The sequence below is a fragment of the Centruroides vittatus genome, unplaced genomic scaffold, assembly GCF_030686945.1.
Source record: "Centruroides vittatus isolate TY-2023 unplaced genomic scaffold, ASM3068694v2 contig_926, whole genome shotgun sequence".
NCBI classification, from domain to species: Eukaryota; Metazoa; Arthropoda; class Arachnida; order Scorpiones; family Buthidae; genus Centruroides; species Centruroides vittatus.
In genome coordinates, this window is record NW_027122612.1 from 2,722,208 (window position 1) to 2,740,908 (window position 18,701).

The window sequence follows — 18,701 nt, forward strand, 5'->3', positions numbered from 1 at the left end:
CTCTTAAGAGCAGTAGGGCGGTTCCTTTACAGCTTCGGCTATCAGGTATCAATATATTTGTATTATTGAAGGAGAAATAAAAATCAGAAAATCAGATAAAGTTCTCTGTTTTGTATAATATATGATGATTTATTATAAATTGTATTAATTAAATGAGTTGAAAATATGTATAACATTAATTATAAGTATGTAGTACGTATTGTTAAATTATATGTGTTGAGGTATTAATGAAGTGTTTATTTTTATTTACATAGGTCCAGAGATTGGATTTTTCGTGTGACTCTACTGCACACTACAAATTTTCTTCGTAATGAGTGGGTCTTACTCCTGTTTTTGATCAAAAATATGAGGTATTAAGCCGCTATCCGAATCAATGGAGGTCCAGATGGACTTCGAATCATGAAGGGTTAGAATTCGTAAGGTAGCTGGAAGATTAGCAATAGGAATGTTGATTCTTCAGCTACTTTATTGTGTAAAACTCTCAATTTTCTAGGATTTCATGGAATTTTAGTTATGTATTTTAGCATTAGCATAATCTGTAATACATTCAACGTTCTTCAAAGATATTTTTGTGAAAAATACTTTTATTTAGAACAATATTATCTAAAATAGTTGGATGTATGAAATTTCGTAAAGTCAATAAATTCGGAGAAAAGTCACTAAATATTGGAGTAAATAAAAGATCTGACACAAAAATTGATTCCTCAATCAGTTTCTAATATTTTATTGATTTTTCAATTAGTCCAAACCCATTAATTCTCATGAAAAATACAAACATTGAAAAAATATAGCCTAATTATACATTATTTATAAGAAAAACATAAATTTTTGTTTATAATTTTATACCATTTTATATTTTATCTGCAAAATAAAATACATTCTTCCTTTTGTTATTTTACTCATTAGAGATATTAATATTTAGAAGCAGGAAATACAATAATAAATGAGCATTAATCATCAGCAAATATGCAAGAACTGTGCTAAAACTGTTGAAAATGAAAGGTTTTTTTTATTTATTTATTTAGTTGAATTTTATTGTATTCATTTGAAAATTACATCCGCAACCGCAGAAATTGAGATTTTGATCCGTATTTTCTATTTTATACTTAAATAAGATCCGGTTTTTATAGAAAATCCTCCCGAGAGGCACCCATTTTGACAGATCGCTCTTGTATTGAGTTACCATATATCATCAAGTAAACCTTAATTCCCTGAGTGAAGAGATCAAACGAAATTTCTTTTAGTTTATTCAAATCTTTAGTGTTTTGAAAATTATCTCAATTACTTTTTACGTTCCCAGCTATTTTATATATGTAACAGAGTGAAAGTATAGCAATCGGTCAGAAAATTCCCCCTCCCCAGATTTTTAGATTTTTGCACTGGGGACCTTGAAACGTCGGGTTTTTTCTGTATGTTTGTTGGGGGCACGACTTTGTTCATCCACTTTGAAGCTTAATAACTCCTGTGCTTTTTGTCGAAAATTTCTGAAATTTTGCAGGGAGATCTGTTTATTAGGGAGATTGATGCTGTGAAATTTTGGTGGTCAAAGGTCTAGGGGGTGGGGAGATAAAGGGTATCGTGTGTCATATCTCGATTAAGATCGGACTTAATAAAGATTTTACTCGTTATTATCATTTATAATTTTTTATAAAACCCATCCCTACCCTCAAAATTAAGCTTTTTGCAATTTTATAGTAGTTAAAAAATATAAAAAGTTTTTTAATAAAATATCATAACAGATGCCGCCACCAAATGTTGCCGGGAAAGTTAAGCAACTCGTTGTTGGATTTTTTAAAAATATTAATGAAGTATCGATAAAAAACAGCGATAAGCTTTGGAAAAACTGCAATTTTAATTCAGAAAGTCTTAATTTATATAAGAAGAATATATTTATTTAATACAATTAGCAGTGAAAAAATAATAAACGTATCCATAATGGAGTTACATTAAAGTATTTTTTATATATTATAATGTGCCAACTATATAAAAATTTAAAAAAAAAACCTCAAAATATTTTAGTAGAACAGACCCCACGGACTTTTCCCCTGCCTGTGGCCACGAAATAATAAAAAATACTGTATATATATATTAAAAAACCCAGTAAAATAAAAGCATATTATTCAGTTATATATTATAACTGAATACTTAATTCTAATTGTATATACATTATATTGTGAAAATGTGTAAAATAAGTTTTTTCGTCATTGCATTCTCTTTTTAGGACACTAAATCAGGTTAACTTTAAAAAAAATTCGGAATTGAATTTCAGGATAGAAGGGATTCCAGTTATTTTGGATAACCTCCCAGTAGTGGAATCATACGTTAATCAGCCATCACACACAAGGATTTGGGTTCGATTCTCATGCGGTTGGAATGTCCTTTTCTTCTGTTTAGTATGTCCAAAAAGTGGAAAAATATCGATAGAATGAGAACTTCTTGGATAATAAAATTTAAAAAAAAAAACCCTTTTAAGTGCAATTTATCCTAATTTTTAGGTAGCGTAAATTTAGATTAAAATTGCTAAATATTGAATTTAGACGTTAGAATTCTTAAGCAATATTTATCAAATTTTTAATTTAGTAAAATCAAATTTGAAACTTTTATATAAATAAGCTTAACAAAATAATAAATATTCATTTATAAAGAATTTCGAAACACGTTAAAGAAATATAAAAGTTCGTTTCTTATCTTTAATGACGTTTATTTATTTACTTATTTTTATCTCGAGCTTTCTCCGAGTGGTATTTAGTATAGTTAACATTTCCTATTAATATTAAGGCCTATATATAAATACAAATAATATAAATCTTATGAAATTAGCCAGTCGTATAATTAGAAATTTAAAACTGTATAAAGTGAGGAACTATCCTACTACTTTTATACAAACGAAGCTCTTTAATAGTCTAATTTAATTGTATAATCTGCAAAAATATCTTATAAATTGTAAATATATAATGCGCATATTAAGCTAAGGAACTACGTTTTAAATACAGTATAACTAAGAACAGATGAAATTTTCACTACTAGTGTTCATCTACGTAGGCTTTTTTTGCCTCGTGACAGTTTCTTAAATTCAAATAAAATGAATTAATTAAGAAATTCGATAAGTTACCGTATTGATTTCATGAAAATTTTATGAATAACAGTACAACAATAGCGTGTAAATTTATAATTATACAGTTTACAGTACACAAGAATTAAGTTCAAATGGAGTAATGAACTCTGCTGAAAATTAAAAACTAGAGTTGGTTTCACGCAAATGTAAACCTATCTCTAAATCTTTACTATTGTAAAAGTCATTACATAAGTTATTTTAACATTGAGAAAGAAAATATTTACGTAGACAGTTAATTAAATGAAGATAAATGTCGGCTATTGTTATGTTATTGTTTTTTTATCGACCACATTCAATTCTTTTTATTATTATTATTTTTCGTATGACTCATTTATTTGTTGTGTTAATTTGATCGTTATACTGTTAAGTGTACGTAATATAATATAAAATAATTTTTAAATTAAAAAATAGTTTACTTAGCGATAACAAATAATGTGGTATTGTGGCTACAGAATAATCTTCATACGATATAATTGAATATAGGCGATTACAAAGTAATATCCGATAATATTTTATGATAAAAAAAAAATTCAAACGTTATCCCGCCACGAAAAAAGAAGATAAAACGTGTACAATGAGCGCTCCACCAATTAAAATGGCAGATAAAGAAAGGGAGAGTGAGAATCTGTCAGTAGAAGCTATGACAGATGTTGCAGAAATTTTTCTACAAAGTTATCGTCTGCAATGCTTTTACTCGTAGCCTCAGGCCCAACTAACCGAATGACTAATAACATCTCTCATATTCCTCAATGTCCGGAAGGGGGATTATAATCTCCGAGGAACCCAGCATTAAAGTCCATTATTCAAACAGGGATTAAGAATTTTTGTCCATCAACTCGGCTTTCCATCATACGGCTTTTGAAAGAAACAACCGAGACAAAAGACAGGAACTTTTCGTATACGAAAATTGAATCCGGAACCCGCTTGCAAGATGAATATCTCGCTTCTATACCACGAAAATATATCGATTACTTTCAAAATGGCCAAATTCAAACCTATAATTATATTTTAGTATTGTGTTTTACAGCTCACAGTTGAACTGTTTAAAGAAACGAGTTGGCTCTCGATTTAACATCTTTCAAATTTAATATAAATCTTTATTTCCAGCATCTTAGCAACGTATATAAACTTGACACGTTATAATGCCTGCTCATTTACAACTTTTGGACCTCATCGCCGGCGTTATATCGAGTCTACAGTATATAAAATCTCGTATTACTTAAGAAAGATCTTTAAAAAAATTATAATTTATTGTTTCTCTTAAGTTTATATAACCGTTTATAAGCTTTGTTAGAGTTTAAAACAGTTTTCCTATTCAATTAACGCGGGTAACAAAGACTAATTAAACAAAATATTTAATTACAATTGTAATTTTATAGTTTTTAATGTATTATAATAATGATTTATAGTTTTAGATACTTGATATTTTATTGTTCAAGATTGATGTTAAATTGTTTATCTCATGAGCTCAAATGTTTCCCCCCTTTTTTTTGAAAAATAAATGTATGAATTAAGGTGATTTGAAATATTTTAAGTATAAAATAAATGCAAAATTTTGTTTAAATTAAAATACTTAGATTATGCAGGATGAAGTATTATTATTATTCCATTTTTTTATTTTTAAGAAATTAATTTATAAACCGACGAACAAGAAGATTAACGTCAAAAGTTTAGAAGCATGGGTAATTCTATACAAGCAAACTTGTAATCAGATTAAAATATTGTCAATCCTTATTAACTGAGAATAAATTGATTTTAATACGACGAGCAACTGTTTACAACGTTAAAAATAAATACGGTACTTCGTGTAAAAAGTTGTATTTTATTTTATTTTTTAAAATTCTTTCTACCCTGCGAGTACTTTTTATTACGACTCTATTGGGTTCATCCCCACAATAGAGTCGGTCAATGGCGAGGTAGGGTGTTTGACATATCCGGGACAAACTGTTCGTGTATAAAGATTTTTGGAATTTTAACCTGAACTCAGACACGGATCTGCTCAGAACAATATACTAAACACTGAACACTGGTCTTAGATTCGAGCCTCAGCTTCACCTGGCCACGTGGAGTTTTCCGGGTTTTCTTCACGTTAGTAACACCTAAATAGAGGCCAGTTTCCCATAAAAGACCTTCTCCTTTCGGAAAATCGCCCATGTGAATTAGAATAGAACCCCAAACCTCAAGTTTCGAAATACGAATTCAATCCAGTTATTTATTTTTACTTATTATAAGAGGTTCTATCAAAAATGAGATTGGTCAGTATGATAAACGAAATTTCTATTAAACTCACGCGTAAAAAATTATTAATATCTATATTGGATTCAATGAAGATCCTTCAGATTCTATTGGTGGACATCAGTTAGTTCGCTGTTAAATAGATTGGTATTCGTATACGGCAACGTGGCACATGACAATCTGCCGAAGTCTTCTGTGAGTAACTGATTCCTTTTAAGTGTTATTAACGCAAAAAAACCCGAAAAACTCCACGTGGCCAGCTATCTGGTTAGGTGCGAACCCTCGACCAACTACCACTGTTCAGTAGTTTTATCCACTCAGCCACTAATGGGCACCTTAATTAAGTGGCAAGAGATTCGTAACTGATCAGATTGTCGAAGAATTAAATACACAAATTAGAATTCTGATACGAGTGAATTGGTGATTTAAGTCAATATTTATCATAAATCGCACGTAAATTTAAAATTGTTCAATAGATTAACTCTACAATCGTGTGAAGTTGTCGAAAAATATCCATTCATTCATACAAAAATTATCTTAAGATAAATAGGCTAAGTTTATATTCTAATTTGTTGAGAAGTAAAACAAATGGAGCATATACTCTCTTTTCTAACGAAAATCTGTCATATTCATTAAAATAATGTGATAAGACGGTTATTGCCTTCTCTTATTTGTCCATTTACAAAAGTAATATACTTTTTTAACAAGTTTGACTTCCTTATTATGACAAATAGGTCAGGTAGAAGGCCCGCGATTAATAGACCTATTAGCATGACGCCTTACAACAAGCTGGCCGCTCGCAGCACCTACATATACCTAGAACTAAGTTCATACGACTATAAATGTAAATAGTATTTGAATGTACTGTACCTAGTTTTAGGTACCGTACCATCATTAGTTGATTGTTGAGCGGTTATGATTTCGGCTTACCGTTCTGGTGGACCGGGAACAAATCCGGACAAGTGAAAAACCTAAGGAATTTTCGGGGTATGGCCCCAAAAATTCCTCCATAACAACGGTTATTCTATTAGCTGTTATGGATCCGGCCAGGCCCATTTGTGGTCTGGGTGGATCTATAAAGGGTTGATAGAAAGGCCTCTTAGTGCCCACAGGACCGAAAGAGTAAAAACAAAACCCATAACGATGTGAGGAGTTCGGATCTGAATCCATTTTGGAATTCATAATCATGTAGGCTAGAGTATAAACGGATCATTCTGATTCTGTTAAACGTGATCATGACTATCCATCCTTCACCCATGTTGGCTAACTTCTTTGTGGGTCAGGCCCGCCCTGAAATTGATGAAATTGCAGCCTGCGAAATTGGTAAAATTGTGAATTAAATGTAAGGGCATTGTAGCCTTAGTGTGTTGATACATAATCAATTAAACGTTATAATAAAATGCGAATAAACAGTTTTCTTAACGAAATGATAAATCGCTTTATCAGAAATTCACTTTTTGAGTTAAATTATTTTGGACATTTTTTTTCTCCTTTATTTTACTTTTTATTCTTTCCGCTTCGAGAGCCCCAAGAGGATCTTTTTCCACGTTCACCATGGGTTCAGCCGGGTCCATAATGGATGCAGCAAGTGATGCAAGACGAAATCCGATCTATCCAGGTCAAATTACACATGAAAATTTCTGGAAATTTAGGCCTTTCTGTATCCGAATCTCAGTGTGCAGAACACAAATGAGTGCCTTCATGGTCTCGACCATTCGGCCATTCTTTAATATTATCTATTCGCTTTGTTTATTCTTCAAAACATAGAATTATTTTTAAAAATTACTGACATCACCGAAAACTGGTCATCAAGAATCAATCTGGTAATTGAAATGAACTAAATGGTTTACACTTTGTAGCATCAGTTAATGAAGATATAAGTTTCTCAAAGATATGTTCTATTTCACGAATAAATAGAAAATATATCATAAAAGCAAACAGTGCTTCACGAATAGAACATTTTCTTTTTGTTACAGAAAAAAATTTCTGCAATAATCCCAAAGAATAATCCCTTTTTATGTGAAGTATCAATATTTATAGAAATGAAAATAGTCGTTTCGGTACACTGAAAAGAATTCCATAATATTTAAATGTCTTTAATCCATTTTAATCAAAAAATAAATTCTTCATTCAAAAATTTAATAAAAACAGAATTTTCAATAAGAAGATTAAATTGTTTTTTTAATTGCGGATAATAATTTGTGACTAAAGAAAATAAATAAGGCGTGGGACCCAGGATTGAATCCGAGAGAGCAACTCCCCATGAATTTTTCATGGGGAATTACCCCGAATGGGGACAATGGGGTGGTGGGGGGGGGGCCCCCCCCCCCCCCCCCCCCCCGCCACTCCATCGCCCTTCATTGTAATTCAAAAAAATAATAACATTCTTCTGTCTAATTAGGTTGCAAAGTAAATAATCTGAAATTTACAGTGCCAATTACAAATATAATGTCAATATATTGGGATTAAATTATTTAATTCTATTATCTTTATGAATTATTCAAGGTTAAGATATTTCGATGTATTTTTTGAATCAACAATAACAGTTTTGTTTAAGCCAAATTTCTAAGAACTAAATGAATTTTACATAAGTTCTGCTAAATCGTAACAGGTAAATATCTTCAAGGTTATCACATGAAATCATTTGCAGAGTAAATTCTAATTATAATCTTACTCATTTTTCCAATATATTTAATTAGAATTAATACCTTAATAATTAATTTAAAACTATATCTCAATAATTTAAAATTTAAGACATATTTCAAGCCAAAATGTTGGTTGAATTGGCGAAAACAACGAATTTTCATTTAGTTTCCTCTTCGTAAACGTGAATTTAAATATACGATTTCTAATATATTTTAATTAAAATTAATAAAATAATGTTAATTTATAGATGTAAATAGGGTTATTTTTCAATCATATCAAATATTCGTTAACGAAATTTTGGACTAAGACCGTGCGAAAAAAAAAGAACTTCCATTACTAGTTGGACGGGTGACACCCAAGTCTGTAAGAAAAACAAATAGGCTATTTTGAGGTATGCATACTGGCCTGACCTACATATGAAAAATTAGTTACGCAAAATACAATTCTTAGCACGAAGAGGCGAGATTTTTCGGGATGAATTTCTTTCACATCAACTGAAAGGAGAGGATAAAAACCATTATTCTCTTCTGAAGAGGACAATGAGTACGAGTTGAAGTTAATTATATAGAAGGGGGGGAAGATTTATTCCGTCTTTTTCCAGTTGTAATATCCTTTGCAGAACCGGTTTTTCTATACCCGATATCTTTATACGTAAAAATTACTAACGGTCGAATATACTAAGAATTTTACTTTGAGAAAATGTAAATGTTATTTAATAAAAATTAAAATGAATTTATTTAAAGCTTCACATTACCATAAATATATTATTTATTTATTTTATTTTTTTTATAAAATACTGAAGAGGAAAAATAATATTTTAAAATCCGATATCGATTATCCGGAGGTGTAGGAACCTATACTAAAGGATTAATTATATTTTCTGAGATTTTAATCTTTAAAGATTATATGTCTTATTTTATTCTAATTTAAAAGAAAGGAGGGCATTTCTCATCGAAATGATTAAAAAAAAAAAACTAGATCAGTAGAAAAATAATGCAAATGTGTGTAGGTTCATCTTTGATTTAAGAATGCAAACGAAGAATAAAAATAGAACAGTTAGAAGATAATCAATAAATAATTAAATATATATACTCGTATATATATACTTATCTTCTATCAGTTATAATTATAATAAATTATTCATCAATTTTTAAATTGTAACATTTTAATCGGAGTAAAACAGACTTTTTTTTGTTTTTCTTTCTTCCATTCTGCTGATTGAATGAGTTAATTAAGGTTCTAGTAAGCTTCGTGATGGTGCCTTAATTCATTAGTCTATGAAATCAGATAGATTCCATCTAATTTTGTATGATTGCAATGATGTAATTAAGGCCTTCAGTATATTCAAAGAAACAACATTTAAAAATTATACTGTTTATTTTAAACAGGAAAATTTGACAAAGGTAAAGTGTTTTTGTCTTAATAAACAAGAAATTCAATGGAATATATTGGTGCCAAGCCAGCTGCTGATCTTTTATGAGAAGGCTTGTATGTGATGAAGGCGATACAATAAGAATGCTCGACGTTATTCATTGTCATGTCACCTTAAGATGTTTGAAGCAAGTGGATGATTTATTCAAATAAAATTTAATATAAAAAATAACTCATGCAAAATTATCGTGTTTAATATTAAAAATAGCTTAATTAATATTTTAAAATAATAGTGAATAGTTTCATGACGGAAAAAGAATGACAAATTAATGAATAAATCATTAACATTAAATAGTCTTGGCCTTTATCTCAAGGCCCTGATTTCAACACTAATTTTTCGTAGTTTTTTTTTTTTTAATTTGAGCTTCAGGATATAAATTCTAAATATAACAATCCTACCTGTAGTAGGATTAGGACTATTAGACATTCAATATAAACCTACATGTCCTTATTGAGGAGTCAAATTTTCCGCTTATCGCTAGTGACCTTCAAAAAATTTAGGCCTATATATATATATATATACACACGTTTTGTTTTAAATTTATAACATTATTCTGTCATAAATTGTTCTATTTTAAAAATAGCACATTGTCTTCACCATATTGATCTTTTTTTGTCTTTAAATTACAATGGAAATTGAAGCGCCATATTTAATCCGAAGAGATTTCATAAATACAAATCTCACATAAAGATTTACCTGTTTCACTGTTTACAGGCAAATTAGTATATAGTCGAACCTCTGAACAACGTCCACTGACCACAGCATAAAAAGTGGTCGTTATATAGAGGTTATTTTGTAGCATTTCTGTTTTAAACAAGTTTCCAAATAATGGCTGCTGTGTAGAGTGGAGTTTCAACTGTGGTTTAAGTGGTAATTTTGATTCTTCAGCAAAATTTTGACAATTTTTTTTTTCACTTTTCCGACAGAAAAATGACAAAGAAAAGTATTATTTTGCCATTTTCGGATACAACTTTTAATATTTCAAAACAGTAAACTTTATAAATATTAATGACAGAAGGTACGCATGAAGTTTCGCAACTGATAGCAGGAAGAATTGGGTCATTAAAACGGTAAACAATTTCATATCAAACGTGTCAGTAGTGTCTGGCTCACAGCCAAAACCTTAACATCAAAATGAGTCACTTACTAACAGGAAGTATGTTGTACTTCTACTACTTCTAAGTATGTGTGTTTCATTTTTAGAAATTTTCATTTTGACTTAAAAAGTGACTATTAAAAATAAAAACGAGTTATTGGCCTACAGGTTAATGGGTTGAGTAAATATAAACATTGTGAAAAGGATAAGAAAATTCATTTTGGCAAGGAAAAGTCTTTTACCTTATGTAAAAGTTGATCTTTCCTTACTCAACGTTTAAGAAGAAATGTCATATAAGATGCCAAGTATTTGAATTAAAAATAAATTATTTTTTAAAGTAAAACTAAGAATATTCTTCTTGTACTTGAACAGATAATACTTGAGATTTGAAAGAAACAAAAAATATTATCTACTGACTTGTTCTCTCTTTCAGGATTTAATCTGTGTTTTGATATGTCGACCAGAATTTGCTATAATTTTCATAAAGCGATTTAAATAATTACAAAATTTTTATAGAAAATATAAATATAACATCGTTTAATTAAACTATTTTATGTACAAGCCAACCTCATATAACGACCACCTCACTACAATGATCATCTACCTCTCAACAGCGGCCATTTTTTGTTTCCTTCAATGGTCGTCGTTTAAAGGTTTGGCTGTAGTTTTAAATTTATAGAAAAATGATATGATTTCAGTAAATATATTACAGTAATTTCTTCTAATTCATGATATAAACGGAATTACTTAATTATCGAAATTTTGTAATTAAAATGATTAATAACTGTCCTAGAACGAATGTTCGTATTAAATCTTAACTTGAAATAAATGGATACATCATTAGATCTGTTTATTTCTACTTCATTATTTGAATATCACGCGTAGTAAGATCTTCCTAGTTTACATGAGGTTTAATTATAATTAGTAATCAAACTATATAATTGATTAGATGATTGATGTTTAGCAAACTTATCTAGTTGAAATTAGTCATTCAGGTGAGGTACTTTCATTAATAATTACAATTAAACATGAAATTTTTTATAATTTATTTCAAAATAGGTTATATATCTTCAACGTAACATCTTATTGTAGATAATTCTAGATCATACTCTTGAATTATCCTCCTTTATTGTTTCTTAGAGCATTTTACGATAGATCAATATTCTTTTTTTTTATATAAACAGTGTTGTTTACCAAGGAAGCTTTCACATGATTACACATTGTAGATAAATAATAGATATTATTCGTTTATATTACATATTATCTTATATTAAAATTATAAAAAAATTCAATTGAAAAAATAAAGAATCATAAAGCATATTAAGCTCATCCCTCAACGTTTGGTTTAAACAGGGTAGAGGTTTGGAAAGGAGAAGACCACTTTTCTACTGAATTCCTCAAATATTTGTTTCGATATAACATATCTTAATTTATTTTACTTCATTTCCATGCTGCTTTTAGTTAGATAGGATGATTAGACCATCGTAAACTCCACCCAGAACTTCAATAAAGTCGATACAACGATAGAATAAGGAGCAACTTATCAACTGGAATTTATTTATGAGATAATTTAAAATACATTTATTCGTGATTAATGGTATAGATATTTATTTGTTAATTTCTACAAAATCTTGTTCTTTTGTGTATAGAAGTAAATCAAAATACTATCATTCAGCCATGACCGTATGGATATCGGATACAATTGTGGTCATGGTTAAAAAGTCTAATGGCGTAAGAACAAAATTAATCAATGCGGAAGAGAACATTTTTAATGTAGATTTTTATATTGTTCAAGAAATGGCAGGAACCTTTACCACTTCTCATAAGAAACGATACGGAAGTTATTATTCTAAAAACCAGTACATCGTCCCGATTTGCTCCGGCCCACTTTTACCCTTATTTACACCCATAAAATATAAATTTTAGCGATTTATATCAGTTATAATTCCCAAAAGAACGAGTGAAAATGTTAATAAGACAAAAGAAAAAAAAAATATTGGCTAATTCCATCAATAGAAAATACGATTATCAGCGAGTCGTGAATTATCATCGACATATATTTTTTATGCTTCTATTAATTAATATATTCAGATTTTTCATGTTAATTTTTAAAAAAAATATTTAGATTATTCTAACAAATTAAACGAATGTGTTGGAAGTAAGCATATTGCCTGATTGCCCCTCTACAAAAGACAATTTTGTATTTGTTCCAAGCCTCGCTTATTCTGACTCATGCTCCTTAATTATAAATGACGTAAAAAGTAATTGTTAACATAGTCATTGCGAAAAATTCACAGATTTGAAAATTACTGTATTTTAAAAATTAGAAGTTAATGATTCTCAACCTTCTTCAGCTATTGATATACGATTTTTAATGGTACATGGACGAACCAGTGTCACACCAGGGATGTTCTTATGTGTATAATTAACGTTGAAAATATGAATTTTTTTATTTAACGAATGTTAATCATTTTGTAGCACCTTTATAAGTAATGGCACATGCCTCTTATAAAGGTGCTACAAAATTTCATATGTATTTCGTTATACTGTTTTTAAGTAATGGTTGATTCTCTGTTTTTGTAATATAGTTACACTGAAAAACTATAGTATTTTACAAATTATTTTCATTAAAAAAAAGGATTTACATATTGTTTGATTTTCAATATATTTTAATATAGAGCCATTAAACTTTTATTTTAAAAATATATATATATATATAAAAAATTCAATAACCGGTTGTAAATAAGTGGCAACATTGTTAATTTTTGCTTATTACAATGTTGTAATGATTCATATTTCTAAATAGAAACTTTTCATACGATGCAACAAAGTTTCGTATATTGTTACAGATTTCATAAAACCTTTTTAATAATATCAATAAAAGAACTTTAACCTAAATATTTTTATATATTTCAAAGCAAACAACAAGTGTGTTTTTAATATAAGCCTATCGCAACGGATATACTCAGATAAAACTTTCATTTATTTCCTTCCCGTATTTTTATAGTGCGTACTTATAAACGTACAGTTGTACGAACGTCCATTTGTGATATAATTTTTGAGAAATAATTTCAAAAAACATTCTATTTATTTGCATAATTTCACTGTTTTTATTACTCAATACAGTTTTATTTTATTTTTTGCTCAATAACAAAATGTTTTAAAATCTTTTAAGTTATATATTTAAGCAATTGTAATTTATTATAACGATGCTATATTAATATGTATCCTTAAGCTCAAAACACTGTTTATATTGACCGATATTTGCAGATCGATGCTGATGTACTCAGCTTGAATTCTAATATATTTTGTCCTTCTAATATTGATGTAATATTTAATCTATAATAAATTTCTTCATCAATAACATAGTGAGTCCCATTGATACTAGAACTACTGTGGTTAACACTCTTTACAGTTGTTTTAAGCACTTCTGAGGCTCCAGCCCAATTTCTTTACAGACCTTATATTTATAAAAACGAAAATATAGGATGAAGCCACCTGTGTTAATATATGCCTTAATATAGACTGGATACCATATTGCTTCTATATAACTGGAAAAAAAAGGCTACCGTTTAGTGAGAACCATTATTAAAGGTTCGACTGTATTTTATGTATGTAAAATAAAATAATAATAATTTTTTTATATGCAATTTATAAATATTCATAATTAACGTAGGGAGAATTGGCATCAATTGCATCATTGTCGAAATTCAAGGCTAGCCCAGTTGATCTTATTAAAGAGAAATAGAACACAAATATTCTTCGAGAGAAACAGGTCATAATGCTTTTATTTTATTTCTTTATTTCGAGGTCGAATTTAATAGAAGGTCTGATCATTTTGAAATCATTGGTTTAACGCGTATTACTCAAATTCGCGTACTGGCTGACGATTTTTTAAAAATTCAAATCGTTATTACTTTGCTAATTGACTGGAACTTTGCGCTTAAAAATACTTATAAAATAGCCAATACCTTTGTTTTAAAATAACAAAATGCCCGAATAATATTCTTATTTTTAGTTAAGAAAGAAGAAAAAAATCATGATCAATTTTTTATGATATCCAAATGATAAGTTTGTACTCCATTATAACGAATAAAACATAAAATGTAGAGAGAAATGATTTTTAAATTATTTTTGTAATTTAAAAATCATTTAATTCGTGTACTAACAAGGTAAATTTAACTTTTTTTTAATGTCGAATTTAAATTAATTTCGGAATCTTATAATGTTAGTAGGATGACGTGCGGTAAAATTTCTCCTTCTGTCATGACATATCTAGGTTCAAATCCGATTGAGACTTTTAATTATTTATAAATAGCTCGGGTCGTGACATCGTTCCTCATTCCTCACCCATGCGGGTCGACCTCATTGCGGGTCAGACCCGCCTTCAAAAAGAAAATAGAGGTTACTCGTATGACCTAAAGTGCACAGATGTCTCGTGTTATACATAAAATTTGCATAATTTTCTTCATAAATTTTTTCTATATTTTAATGTGATCAATATGAGTTTATTGTATATAGAATTTTTAATACTTAGTGAAGTAAAACTTTAATAATACATACTGATATATTTATTGTAAAAACGTTACGTTATTATATGAGAATATTTATGATAATACTAAGTTTATATTTAAATAAATAATAATAACAATATTTGCAATATAAATCTTAAGTTTATTATTTAATTTAAGAAGATTATATCTTTAGAAGCAGCTGTTATTATCGCGAAATTCTTATATTCATAATATATAAATAATTCTGCAGTTGTTTATTTAAGAAGTTAAAATATGTATTTTTAAAAACAATACTTTTAATAAAAGATTATATGCATGATATATTCTTTGGTTAATGTTACCTATGGTTCCAAAATGACGGCTCGTCTCTGATTCCAGCGAATAGAAGAAAGGAAACAGTGGGGACGCACCTTCTAACCTAACCTAACCTATTCTAATAAATTACCATAATTATTAGCAATAAAATTATTAGAATAGGTTAGGTTAGGTTAGAACGTGCGTCCCCACTGTTTCCTTTCTTCTATTTGCTGGAATCAGAGACGAGCCGCCGTCTTGGAACCATAGGTAACATTAACCTAATCTTTTATTAAAAAGATAGGGATATATATATATATATATATATACACCCCTCCTCTTAGTGCTTACTGGTCGAAAAAGAGCACTAAGAGGGAGGGCCTTTTTCCCATTTTGAATTCGATTTGGCCCACAATGTAGGCAACTAAGTGGTGAGGGACAGTGCCAACATATCAGGGACTGATCGGACATAAAAAATTCCTGGAGTGTTGCTCTCCCGGATTTGATCCCGAGTCCTCCAGAGCAGTAAGATTGTAGGATTGATGGAATAAGGCAAATGCAACACATGAGCGATCTCCTAAGGTCCTCCTAGAAAGTACCAAAGAAAGTCTTCCTGTGGCCGGTACATCGGTCAGAAGAGAACCCACAACCGACTAACAGTGTTCAGTAGTGTTATCCACTAGGCCACTAGCGGACCCTAGAGGAGAGATTGATGCCTTAACCGCCTTGGCCATCCTGCAGCAAGATATATAATTGTAAAGAAGTTAGAGATGGAATATTAAAATGATTAATGCACATAAATTTATTTAATTGGTGATTTAAAAACACGACTTACATATTTTCCGCAAAACACAATAAACAATACTGCACTATACTGTATTTTAAGTCCATTATAAGACTGTAAATCGCCATTTATTTTTTTTTTACAAAACTTATATTTTTTAAATAATGATTTAATAAAACAATGCCGAATTATAGATCATATTTGTTCAATAAACAAATAGAAAGAACAACATAAATAATTCTATAAAAATAATGACAGAACTACTTATAATTCAATTCACAATATTTATAAAATAAGGAAATTTCAGAATCATTGACCACTTAATTATTCTAAAATAGTCTGAAGAAACTTCTGTAAAGGTTTTTTAAAAAATAAATAACCTGATTTCTAATTGTTACTTCACACAATTTCTCATTACTCAATATATTTTTAAATTATTAATAACTCGTTAATTTTTTAAGTTTATCTTTGGAAATGTAATCATTAAAATCAAGGGATAACATTTTCCTATTCTACATTTGAATTAAAAAAAAGTAAGTTATAAAAACTAATTAATAACACACTGACTTAGAATGAGATAATGAAGTAAGAAATATAATTTTGTTTCAGTTGCTCATATTTCTTCCATATTAACTTCAATTCATACTCCATGGTCATAAATCAACACAGTTATTGTATGATAATAACAATAAATTATTGAATTAATTCTATTAAATGGGATAAATCAATTTGAAATGCTTAATACCAGGATATTACTTTCTTATTGTCGAATTAAAAACAAAATTTCCCTGTAGATACAATTATGGATATTATCATTATTATCCTTTATTGAGGACTGTATCATATTTTGTGGACTTCCTTAAATTGGAAGAAAGTTTGATACGTTGTAAAGGAAACCTTTTCTGAAATAGGAAAATTAAACCAGTAAAACTTGAAGTGCATAATAAATATTTTCCCTCGTTATAACAGCTAAAGGATCTAGATTGTTTAAATGAAATATAAAATGTAGGTTTATCAGGAAAATTCTATAAAATTCTAACCATCCAGAAATAACTTTCGAGTTTTCTGTTGACTATTAGCCAAAAACATTCCTCTCCGATTGAGGAAGATTGATATCAAAACAAACAAATTCAGGAAAAAATCTATGGCTTTCTTTTTCTACACGAACTTTATTCATATTTTCCTAACATTATTTTAAAATGCATATGGAAAATGACACCAGCGTTCCATTTAAATAATTACAATTATTTAAAATAATATTGAATATATAAATGCTCATTGTAATATTTAAACGAACAATTTACCTATATATTTCGCGTTTTATTCTATCTAAAAAAACGAAACAATGTCAGCTAAAGCAATTACTCTTTAATGTTGCCGAATGATATTTCAAAATAGAATACGGTTACCGAAATTTCCTAATAGATTTTGAGTACAGTAGCCGGAGGAAATAAGATGATTTTCGTCTTTGTTTTCGTAAATTAATTTTTAAAAGATTGCTGTAGACTATTAAGAAAATTCTATTTGGCACCAAAAATCACGCTGCAGAAGCCTCAATTTTTTTTTTTGTGGATCGTTCTATGGGTACATTCTCAAGTTACCATTCTTTAAATTACATTTATGCTAATACCTGTACATAATACTAAAAAGTTAAAATGAAGATCTGTTAACGTGAGACACCAACAAGTTATGTATGGTCCGGTCATAAAATCGCCTTTTCTATGCAGACCTGACCTGTAATAGGTGAGGTGTGGAGAACGGTACCCCGTCTGGTACTGCTAAGGTAAATTGTACAGATCTAGATCGAATTCAAAACCTTGATCCCTGAGGCAATGAGCTGATAACTGTAGGCTTGGCCATCTGACGAACTTAAATGAAGAATTATATGTAATTAAAATTGACTATTCCATTTAAAAAATGGATAAAATTTTAACTCTGGTTTTACATTTTTCTTTTTCAGTTTCAACTCTTCGCCCCGTGGCCACTAAAAGAGCTTTTTTTTTTTTTTTTTTCTATACCCACGGATTCGGTAAGAGATACAATGGAGGTGGCCAGGTGGTGAAGGACGGGGCTCACCCAACAGGCAATAAATAATTCTAGGGAAATTCGAATTCGGGCGAGCAATTTCACTAGAGAAGTAGTCTGACACGTTAAAATCGCTTTGGACATTTGACCGTCATTCGGGTTTTACTGTTACGTGAAGGATCAAAGTTCAGATCGGATCAGAATTTTTGTAATTTATCTTATTAATTCAGATCAGATAAAGTTACTTTTACATTTAACTTATTCTGCCAAACCCAATTCTGTCAAATCATAACTGCTTGATGAGTAAAATTGAGATACAATTCAGGTAGAGCTGTTTTTACACCACGTTCTAAATAAATAAATCAGTAAATTGGAAATAACGATTTTTATAATTCGTATAATTTTAATTAAAAGAAGATCGGTCGTATTTTAAAATAACATATTAAATAATATATGAAAATGAATTTAAAACACAAGGAACAAGCGATTTATTTAGTTTCATAACCAATCGAATTTAATCACGAAGTTCGATTATTGAGTTTTACTACAGAATTTCTATT

The 18,701-nt window shown here is 29.2% G+C and overlaps 1 protein-coding gene across 1 annotated transcript in view; it reads right to left on the bottom strand.

The window, feature by feature from the left end:
- Nucleotides 1–1,237: 1,237 nt before the first annotated feature.
- The window catches only part of Jwa (PRA1 family protein Jwa), a 124,576-nt gene continuing 107,112 nt past the window's right edge, over nt 1,238–18,701 (bottom strand). The window contains exon 5 of the mRNA XM_067281701.1: nt 1,238–1,255. The gene's annotated coding sequence lies outside the window, so the exon portion shown is untranslated. The remainder of the gene's footprint in view (nt 1,256–18,701) is intronic.